The sequence below is a fragment of the Daucus carota genome, chromosome 3 (genome assembly GCF_001625215.2).
Source record: "Daucus carota subsp. sativus chromosome 3, DH1 v3.0, whole genome shotgun sequence".
Taxonomy (NCBI): domain Eukaryota; kingdom Viridiplantae; phylum Streptophyta; class Magnoliopsida; order Apiales; family Apiaceae; genus Daucus; species Daucus carota.
In genome coordinates this window covers 40,949,635-40,959,637 of record NC_030383.2, presented here as the reverse complement: position 1 = coordinate 40,959,637, position 10,003 = coordinate 40,949,635, and the positions used below count along the sequence as shown (strand labels likewise).

At 33.4% G+C, this 10,003-nt stretch overlaps 1 long non-coding RNA gene across 4 annotated transcripts; it reads left to right on the top strand.

Annotated features, from left to right (window-relative positions):
• Window positions 1–412: 412 nt before the first annotated feature.
• On the top strand, window positions 413–9,633 carry LOC108213779 (uncharacterized). 4 transcript variants are annotated; one of them, XR_010289721.1, is made up of 9 exons: window positions 413–719; window positions 950–1,036; window positions 1,461–1,599; window positions 1,679–1,763; window positions 2,559–2,633; window positions 4,490–4,558; window positions 6,677–7,256; window positions 7,465–7,554; window positions 9,200–9,633. It is a non-coding gene; the product is annotated as an uncharacterized LOC108213779 (long non-coding RNA). The 4 variants fall into 4 exon arrangements; XR_010289722.1 differs by lacking the exon at window positions 950–1,036 and having other exon boundaries at window positions 1,478–1,599; window positions 9,200–9,632; XR_001805372.2 differs by lacking the exon at window positions 950–1,036 and having other exon boundaries at window positions 9,200–9,632.
• The last annotated feature ends 370 nt before the right edge of the window (window positions 9,634–10,003 follow it).

Here is a 10,003-nt window from a genome sequence, read left to right as displayed (position 1 = left end):
TAAAAATTTACATAATCATTATTTTATTATATTTTAGCTAACAGTTTTTGTTATCACCCTTGGAGATGCTCTAAGAGCATCTCCAATGGCATTGGCTATAGTCGTTGGCTAAATGGGACCTATAAGATATTATATAAAATTTGCTGAACATGTAAGACATTTTGCTTCAATGGTATTGGCTATATTGGTTGGCTATAATTTAAAATGAGTATGTTATTAATATTTTAGTTGTTATAAATAGAATATATTAGTCTAATATGGTAATAAATGATGTGCAATCATCCTACAGATTTCTTACAGGTCTGTACAGGTTCAACAAATTTAGCCATCCACAGGAAGTTGGCTAAATTTATAGACAACAGGTCACTACGGTTGGAGTGTGAACTTTTGAAGTGGTTGGCTAAATTTTTAATTCTACTTATATATATTATAGCAGAACAGGTACATGTCAAGCCGAGCTCCTGAGCAAATAAATTACCTGATTCCTAAGCAAATTATTAGCCAGGTATATATTAGAGACCTATCCAAGCCTCCATTCCAAGGCTAACTCCGGAGCAAATATCAGTTGAAAGCCTAGGTTTTGGTCGAATTGCAGATATTTGCTCCAAACAAGCTTCCACTCAATCCTCATCGCCACCTACTCCGGAGTGCCGATCGCCTCCGAATTCCTGTTTAGATCTCTGTGCTTTGTAATTTGGAATATCTTGGCAATACTTAAGGTAATGTCGCTGATTGGGTTCCCGTCTTGATGATTTTGATTTACTTATCAATTCAGAACAAAAGTTCTTGCTTTCGCTTTATACTTGAGTTCGAGTGTGTATAGTATACGAGGTAGTTTCTGGTGCTTGTATTAGCACCTAGGATATTAATCATAAATCGGATACCACTATTATGGAAGGGAGGATGAGTATTGCCGGTCTAATAATTTTGATTACTGTTTCCGGTTCAGGTTTGCAGGTTTCTGCTATGCTTTGTATAAGTTAGAATACTGCATCTACTGATTTATCATATTGCACCGGTCATGGGTCATCACTCTGTAAGATATAGTTTTAGTAAAAAGTATAAAAACATCCCAAAATTTAGGTATCACATGTTTTTCAGGTTATGCCTTATTGACACTATCTTTTTGGGCAACAAATAACCATTCTGTAGCAGTGGAGATATTAATGTCTACATACCTGAAATTTTACTTATTTTTTTTCCTATAAAAAAGTACAGGTTTTTGTTATTGTTTTGCTTGATTTGAAAAGATCTCATTTAAGGTTGATCATGATCGTAGTGTCAATTGATAGAGAAGAACTGCAAAATCTTTGTATCACATGGATTAATGAGTGCCTATTTTAAAATTTAGGGCTTTATCACTTATTTCATGAGAATTAAGGAGCATGATTTGACTTAATGTTTTCTCTATAAATTGCATTGTGCACATACTTTTATATAATTGATTTTTATTTTTTTAGTTTTTACGAAGTTATAGAACGGAATTGGACATAAAGAATAAGTGCCAAGTGAATTCAAGAAACTGAGGGCCTTCAAGCTCAGAATTTCAGGGATTAGATAGGATTGCAGTATTAACATACTTGTTCTGATTGTCTTTAGGTTCGTAATTCGTATGTTATGCTTAGCAATTTTGGTGGCAGTTATCTTGATCATTCCTAACTTGTAAAATTATTGCCAGTGTCACAGACACAATAGCCATGGATTGTGAAATGGTCGGTGTCAGCCCGCTTGGGAATAAATGTGCTCTTGGAAGAGCCACACTGGTATAACTTTAATTCCTCCTTGGTCCTTGCAGTATCCATATTTCATCTTTTAGCTTGTTTAATACATGTCATTAGTGTTTGTGTGATACATATAAACATAATTGAATAATATATGACTGCAGGCTAATTTCATTATATCAGGCACATCATGTATTTCCCTACAGTGGTCACATTGAATATTCTATTGACATAATATTGTGTGATCAATAATGACTTGCAATGGGCTACAAAAGCTGTCAATCTAAAATTAAATGGAACATGTGTATCGTGTGGTTCTGTACACACACACACATATCCACATACAGTAAACTGTATAATTATGGTGTGCGTGGATAGAGCATATATATTTATGCATTCTTTTATTTGCAATAACACATAATATAGATGAATAATAGTGAAAACTTGAGTTGTGGTATATCTAATATAGTCTTAACATTTAGAACTAATATATTGGTGTAACCTGTAAAGGATTTATTATGGCTCAAGTGCTTAACAATTGTTGAAACCTCTTTTGTTTCAAGACAGAGTGGGCACTGATGTGGTATGCTTTACCTGTCCTTATATATTAGTCTATTACTTGTAAAATACAACGACATTCTGAGGGGTGTATTGTTAAAGAATGGTCGTGTCTTTAATTGGAATGCTTAGATATTACTTGCAAATATCCAACTTTTTTTGTTGTTAAATTTATGATTATTAGAAGCTCGTGTAAGGTTCAGCTCTTGCCGATACCCTTAATTAAGCATATAAGTTATTATAGCCCCCCAGTTACTGATCTAACAGAATTTATAACAGGGTTAACAAGTGGGGACATGTTAATATGACGAGTTTGTTCGTCCGGTGGATTACGTTGTTGATTTTCGTACCCAGGTCAGTGGAATTCGGCCCAGTGACTTAAAAAAAGTTTGGTTCAGACTGCCTATTTCTGATTGATTGATTACTTGAACTTCAGTGTTTTTTTTAATGTTTTTGGTGAAACATTGTTTTTACCGTCTTCCCCTTAATTTGCGTTTAAATATCTGTATACAGCTTTATAATTCCCGTCTATGTACCAGAATAAAGTATGAGCAAGGGTTTCGTTTCACTCATTTGTAGTACTTCTTAGGTTTATTCACTGAGTAACCAAAGTGAAATTGTAAAGAGGATTCGTGAAGGGCACTCTTTATGTTGCAGCTAGCATGTTTTTACTTGTCCAATATGTCTTTAGCTGGTTGTCTGAGTTTCTTACTGCCTTCCTTTATTTATCATTAATAAGCTTTTGAAATTATAGTTAGGATCTAACTCTATTAAGTGGTATGGAATAATGATGAGGTTTATGTTAGTTTTACTCTTTTCTTATTAAATAATAATTGTGTGAGGAAACTAATGTGAAATTTATAATCCTAAGTAGGATATCTTGGGACAATTTAAAACGTAACGTAAGTATGTTGTTATTTGTGATTGAAGAGTGAAATACTTATTTACTTAGAATCTTCAGATATTGTGTAAGTCGGGTCACCCATAAAAAACCAAAGAAGGATATTTGGTTATATTCACAATAATTATGCAACTACTGTTGACGCATGCTCACTTATCGTAATGTATTCACAGCAAAAGATTTCCGTGTGGTCCAGAATAAGGTCGCGAAGTTGTTGAAATGATGAGGCAAAAAATAACAGGCCGCTTGTTATATGATTGATTGACGGACAGCATCAACACTTGCGGTATATGTATGATCAGAATGGTCATACTAAGAGTCAAAACTGACTTATTATTAAAAATTAAAAGAATCCTAGCTATCAGGAGATCATAACTGAAGTTAATGATGAACTTAATGATGGTCTTTTGGAATCCCCATAAGATTTTAACGGGAGCTTTTAATTAGAGTGCGAGTAATTGTTTGATAATACAATAGAGGATATATTACAAAGTACCAGACTTCGTGTCTTATTATGCAATATTTGTATGCTTAAATTCTGGCTATGTGCAATTTAGTGGGCAGATCTTGCACTATATTTAATTACATAACTAAATTATGCTCTAATTTGCATGAGTATCTCCCCTTATTTAGTGTTTTTTTTGGCTTCCTTTTAGCACTTCAGAAGGTTAAGTAGTTACTTACAGTGTATATAATACAGACCAGGAAGTATAGCTTTGTGGCCCCTCTTGTGGGACTAAGTATTTGATATATATTCCTCGTGTTTCTTTAAAAACAATTATGATTATGATACCTATTAGAGAATATGTGATTATTCCCGAAAATTATCTTTGCAACTGCTTTTTGGCATAACATTTAGGTCCCATATATTTGTTTGTGCAAATGAATCATGAATTCTGAATAAATGAGCAAACCAGGGGTACATACATACATACATACATACATACATACATACATACATACATATATATATATGTATATGTATATTTATATCTATATGTATATATATATAAAGATTTACAGTTTTATACCTGAATCGCGAAGATCATTCTCCCACTTCATCCCATGGTTTAGTAATTTCCTTTCTACTATATATGTTACCTCACACTTATGATATTTTAATATTGTCACCCTTTATTTGTTATAATAAATGCTCAAACTCACGCTCTTCGCGCTATATGTGTAGGTAGTGATCCTAACACCTCCAAAAAAATAAAATTGCCATATAAATTGTGTTTATGCTTTAGTATAACTTATTTCATAAATGATACTGTATAATATATGCGATTGTTGAATTCTTAATTGACAGGTAACATGGATCAAGGACTCATCGACTTTGCACAAAATTTTAAAAAAAAGACTGACGGTGATAAATTAGGTGAGCCACTTCTTTAAACTCCATTTCACATGATACGGTATAAAGTATTATGGGAATTAGTTCTTATATATCATGTAATATCACACCAAGGTATTGTTCATGGTCATTCACAAGTAATAAATCAAACATCTGGTTTACTAATTCACACATACAATTATGAGTCGTACAAGCTAAAATGTCATTTGCTTATGATTGTGGATTTTACAAAGTTCAGCTGCTCTGCTTAAATTAGATGGAGCTATTGCTAAAATTTAGCATCCCAGAGGGATTTTTATGCTAAACTATGTCCCCAAAGGTGTGCTATATTTTGTTCCAAATGTAAATTATTCTCCAGGTATCTCACTCTTCTAACTACAAATTGTTTTTTTAGATACGGTTTGGGTGGTTTTCGCGTGTTGGCGATTATAGCTCCATTTATCTTGCGTTTGATATTTACAAGCTATGATGTTTTAGTTTAGACAAGATATATAACGCCACCAGGGTGGTGATTTTAGGTGTTTGTTCCTTAATATGACTATGGGACAAGATAGAGCACAGTATTTGACCTCCTGTTATGTTTATAAAGGAAATACACTTTCTTGTAGAGATAAAGGCCGATCTCTTTTATCCTGGTGCTTATCACTACACATGCACTAGCAGTAAACAAATATACTTGCCTAAACTGGAAAAGGAAAAAGCATTAAAGAGCTATTCAAAATTTTGAAAGTGCAGTGCTCATATTTTCATTTGCTACATCATTAGTGTGAATTTGGTGCAACCACAGTCTGGATGTATGCAATAGATTCAATAAAGTTTCAATATAGTTTAAAAAATTTGGACCTTGCAGCATTCTGATTACATAGGTGTCTTGATTCATTTTCATCCGCGCAATTTCAGAAAACAGCCACCACATTCCACCCATAGCCTCTTGTCTGTGAACATAGATGCGCATATCTACCGGCACATATCTTCCAGTTCAGAGGGTAGGTTCCAGTAGGATGGCAGGCGGTAAGCAGGATAGGGAAATAATGAACTGTAATTGTCATCATATGATACGCAGCCGCTCTGTGCTGCCCTGATAAAAAGGATGTTGCAGGGTGGCCGCAACTTGCCACTGGGAGCAAATACAGAATATTCTGGATTATATAATAATGTTAATAATATAAAGTCCTCCCTACTTACATTTAGGTCAGTGATAAAGAATGTTTATTTTTAACTGAAAACTTGTGAGGACTCATATGGTGAGGATAATATCGAGTTCTTTTTGGTCTACTCACAAAGTTGGGGCAACTGCCGCCTTCCTGTTTTATCCACTCAAACTTACAGGCCAGCTTTAGGTCCGAGGTTAATTCGCACATGAATTAGGCAGCCAACAAAACTCAATTGATCTAACAAGATTCAAAATCATGGTAAAATGAGTAGGCAAATGTTCCCCTGAATCGACAAATCCACGAAAAGGCATTAGTACCATTTTGTGGATATTTTGACTCTCCCCAGGATGAGTATTTCAAGATCTGTGTCTGTCGGTGCTATACAACATAGTAAAATGAATTGGCCTATGCAATAACTATATCACTTATTGACACATGTCGAGACATGAATCTTCATGTCTTGAGTCCTTAAAAATTTAAACTTACAGAAAAGAGGGAAAAGAAATATGCTAATTATCAATGCTTTGCTTTATGTCAATAATGTCCCTCATCTTGGCTACATCATTGGATGTAAGTTTCAGTGTTGTTTCAGTCTTCATCATATACTGATATTCATGTAGCTGAGATTGAAGAATATATGCAATACCTTATTTAGGAAATTTTGAAAATTTAATGATTCTATTTAATAGCCGTTAACAAAAATATAAACTTTCACAAATAAAAGTAATTTTGGATTTTAGAATTTTAATATTTGGATAGTTTGGAACAAAGGGAACTATCAAAAGTTTTTTAAACTTAGAATATGTATGCTAAACAGTAGCCAGTCTGCAGATGGCCGATTTTTTAATATGTAGGAAAACATATCAATCTTCCAATAGTTTCTCAAAACTTGATAGTGTCTGTTTTCTCCATCTTCAGGCGTTCTTAGTGCTGATGTTTTTGTTTGCTTTTCTCGGCTCCGTGGCTATAACGTGTTATACATATGCAGGACTGATGAATATGGGACAGCAACAGAGACAAATGCAATGGAAGAAGGTTTCACCCCAATGGAGATATGCAAAAATACAAGTTCTTTCCTCGGTCCTGTTACAAATCAATTTTATAATCAGCCTATTTATTGTCAAAAAATAATATTATCCGTTTATTAATCATCATCTGATGAAACAAATAAATATTCGCCAATTTATGTAACTAACTAATACTAGATGATATTTTGGTATTTATATGCAAAGCCCAGATTTTTTTAAGAATATAATGAGATTGCTAGCAAATTATTACACACACAGTTTTTACCGGAGGAGAGAATCGATAGTGAGATCAAGTTTTGCTTTCACAAATATCTTCTGCTTGCATTTCGTTACAATTTCAGACCTCAGTCTGAATATATTATGATGGAAATTAGATATGTGTTGTTGTAATTAATAATTCAGGACCATCTTTTTTGTCTCGAGACAAGATGTCCAAATCTTGAGGTCTGCACCAGTGTATGCCAGGGTTAGGCCTGCTCTTCTTCCTCAGACCATGAAGGTTGTTGTGCCTGTGGCTGCTCGGAAAAAAACCTCATTCAGGTCTACACACCTCTGTCTAGCAGCAACTGATTTATGAGTTGTTCCACACTCCGTATAACTTTTTAGAAGTGACTGTATGAGCCATGAAAGTTCTCTTCCATTATTTTTGTTCATTATTCTGCTCTACAAATGTGGTATTTACAGTGCAAAGCTTTTTACCGATTACTTTCCAAAGCTTTCGTAACACTTTTGGTTTTCCTAAAAATAGGAACAAAAAGAAGGCCGTGACGCTGAAAGTAATGGAGAGGGCAACAAATTACACGCAATTGTGGTCTTCTAAAAAGCTCTCCTGAACTTGGTAAGACAAGATTAATCCACTTTCTGTTCTATTGTAGTTTGTTTATGCTTCTCCACTTACATGCTCTGATGTGTCTTAATGTCGGGGTGGATGAATATTTCATGTATGATCAAATCTTTTAGGCTTGAATATGCTGTGGAAACATATTTATATGATTTAACTACAGTATTCTCCACAGTCTTGAGGAAAAAAATTCTATTACTCAAAAGACTAAATTCACGTGCTCCAGTTATCTATTTAAGTGTTCAAATTTAATTGTCATGTCACCAGCCAATAGTTTGTCTTGCTTACAGTACATACTCTTATTTCTGAATTTTAAGATAAATAAATTAAATTGGAAAATAAAATATTGTGAGAAGAACTATCTTTAGTTAACAAATTCTATTGGGTTAGAGCATCAGATGTCCTCATTTAGGTGTGCTCCTCTTCTAGCATCATCTGGTTTATGAATTGTACCACACTCCAAGGACCTTTTAACAAGTAACCATATCAGTGATGGAAGTTCTCTTCCATTAGTTTCATTCATTATTCTACTGTCCCCAAATGCGGTATTCATAGTCATTTAAAAGTTAAATATCATAGGCTTAATATCAACATATTATTTATTTAAACATATATTTATATTAAAATATTTATAATATAAAACAATTTTATTTTCCAAGAATAATTTTAAATCATGATATAATTATGGCTTCGTAACATAAATAAAAGTTTAATAACCCAAGATACCATTATTTTAGTGTTTTCCTCTTATTGCACAAGCCAACAATCTCAGCTGCAAATTGATGTTTTACCTGAATGCTTGCACACAAGAAGTGGACCAGGTCGTGTACTTACAAATAGAAAAAGTAAATCTAAAGAATGATCACCTTTTCTAATCTATTTCAACCAAGTTAAAATTTATCAGTTTGTTATATTATTATTTAAAGTGATTAATATCAAGACTAATACGAGAGTACAAGTCAAACTGGTAACCTCTCCCCCGATATAATCCTTGCTATATCTCTTTATATCTCTCCACACACAAGATGTTTTGTATAAGGGTGTCCCTTCCGAATCAATGATCCTCATGTGAGGTGTTGTACGTTCTTTCACGTAAATACTTGAACCAAATCAGAGTCACAAATAGGCATATAAATTAGTTCTAATAAATACTGTAATAGACCAGTTGTATCACCATGTTATTAATCAGCTCTGCACTGTATTTTGACAATAGTCTTCACTTCTTCCTTTATAGAATAAACCCAATTAGAAATTAGAGTAAATTTGGTCATTGAGGTCTCTACTTATGTTCAAGTTTTAAAGCTGAGTAAATTAAAGCTCTTTATATTGCGTTTCCAAAAAGATATATCATTGTTTAGGTTTGCTAGGTAAACCTCCTGAGTTATGTGCTCTTCTTTAATATTGATTAATACAGTTAGAGGTTCGTTTGAACTAATATTAGATTTTGATGTTATTAAGGGTATATATGCCTTTTATTTAAGGAATGAACACATTATAGAAATATTTCCTTTAAACTTGCACTAGAGCTTTGTAATGTGATTGCTCCTGCTTTCACAGGATTCAGAGCATTGTATTTATGCTTTTAGATTGCTTCTCAATCATTTTTATATCATGGTTTGATCTTTTTCTTTGTGTGTTTCAGTTGCTAGACAAACTCGCATTATGCGGAAGGAGCATGCATATCTTGCATATGCATATAAAGTTGCCAAACTAGGTCAGCATTGTGCCCGGTGTTTCGATTCCAGTTCATATGCCCCCCAACAAAAAAGATTTTTTGCCCTATTTAAACTGACAACTTTCACTACATAAATACGGATGAGTGTCGAGCACACTTTTCAAACCAAAATGAGAGTGGAAGACGACATCATTTTTGTCAAAACTGGTATAAATATCAACCAACAAATACGTTAATCTTCTTGGGGCAGCAATCGTTACAATGCGAGATCAAATACTTTCTAGATATGATAGGGCTTATTCACCTCTAACCATGGAATATGTAGACTTGCAAGTTTGTCCAAAGTAATTTGAAACAGTTGTGTTATTCTTTTATAATTGGGTTATGCATCATTAGATGATGTTCCAAATTATGTTTCTCTTTATCTTTGTGCCCAATGCTAGAAAATAACCAAGAAACTTTTGTTAAAAAACATATCGACAATTTCATCAAAACGTTTCAAACTTTACAAAGAACATTTGATTAAAGAGAATAATATTTCGACAATTTCATCATATAACGTTTCGAACTAGCGTCCCGTGCCTTGCACGGGCTATTATGCTAGTTTAGGTATGATTACTCACCTTTTAGCTAAGGGGTCTCTATGGTTGGAGATGCTCTAACTGGTCAAATTGGCCTTACTTTGAGTGAAATTTATATTTATTATATAATTAAAAAAAATTCAAAAAATTATCATTCAAAAGTAAATTTAATCTATATGTAACTTTCTAT